General features: G+C 39.7%; 1 protein-coding gene across 1 annotated transcript in view; it reads left to right on the top strand.

Annotated features, from left to right (window-relative positions):
• Positions 1 to 1,306, top strand: part of LOC117948299 (acetyl-coenzyme A synthetase, cytoplasmic-like) — a 21,147-nt gene that overhangs the window by 2,085 nt on the left and 17,756 nt on the right. The gene's annotated exons all lie outside the window — the stretch shown is intronic.

Here is a 1,306-nt window from a genome sequence, read left to right as displayed (position 1 = left end):
ACTGCACTATACTACATATTATACTATACTAATACTGCACTATACTACATATTATACTATACTAATACTGCACTATACCACATATTATACTATACTAATACTGCGCTATACTACATATTATACTATACTATTACTGCATTATACTACATATTAGACTATACTAATACTGCACTATACTACATATTATGCTATACTAATACTGCACTATACTACATATTATACTATACTAATACTGCACTATACTACATATTATACTATACTAATACTGCACTATACTACATAAGATACTATATTAATACTGCACTAATGCAACCTGCACAACTGGTTTATCTACATTTAGCATATTATTTAAGCAGTTGCACGTTTTGGTTTTCACTTCCTGTATATATTAAAATATTTGTTCTTTATTTTATTCCTATTATTATTATGTCATGTATATTGTATGGATTTGTGTGTTTTTCATAGTATCTCTTTAATATTTATATTCTCTGCTGTGTGACTGATCTATCTATCTAACAGGTTGTTGTTTTGTTGCATCTTCTCTTTTTCTGTTGTAACGGCTGTGGCTCATGTATGCAGTATTACAGACGCACACACACACACGCGCACGCATACACACACACACGCAGGCACGCACACACACACACACACACACACACACACACACACACACACACACACACGCGCACGCAAGCATGCACGCCAGAAACACTTCCAACTGAAATAAAGAGTTTGAGTTGAAGTGGTGAAAGATCCAGAAATACGACGTCAGCTGCTTCTCTCACTCTTAGTGTGTGTGTGTGTGTGTTGCTTGCACGTGTGTGTAGCTTGTGTGTGTGTGTAGTGTGCGAGTGTGTAGCATGTGTGCGTAGCCCGTGTTAGTGTAGCATGTTTGCAGCGGGTGTGTAGCGTGTTTGGGAGTGTGTAGTATGTGTGTGTAGCTTTTGTGTCTGTGTGTAGCATGTGAGTGTGTAGCGTGTGTGTGTGTGTGTGTGTATGTGTCGCATGTTTGGGAGTGTGTAGCGTGTGTGTAGCATGTGTGTGTATGTGTGTAGCGTTTGCAGTTTGTTTGTGTGTGTGTGTGTGTGTGTGTGTATGTGTGTGTCTTGCACAGCTGAAGTTCTCTGTGAACTGCAAACAGCTGATGGACATTCACAGAATAACTGACTCGGTTATAAAATTGACCACGTCCAACAGGACGAGCCACTGGACAGAGAGACAGAGAGACAGACAGACAGACAGACAGACAGAGAGACAGGCAGACAGTGAGAGAGACAGACAGACAGAGAGACAGACAGACAGACAG

The sequence above is a fragment of the Etheostoma cragini genome, chromosome 7, assembly GCF_013103735.1.
Source record: "Etheostoma cragini isolate CJK2018 chromosome 7, CSU_Ecrag_1.0, whole genome shotgun sequence".
Taxonomy (NCBI): Eukaryota; Metazoa; Chordata; class Actinopteri; order Perciformes; family Percidae; genus Etheostoma; species Etheostoma cragini.
Note: the sequence above shows the minus strand (reverse complement) of the source record. Positions and strands in the feature narration are given on the sequence as shown.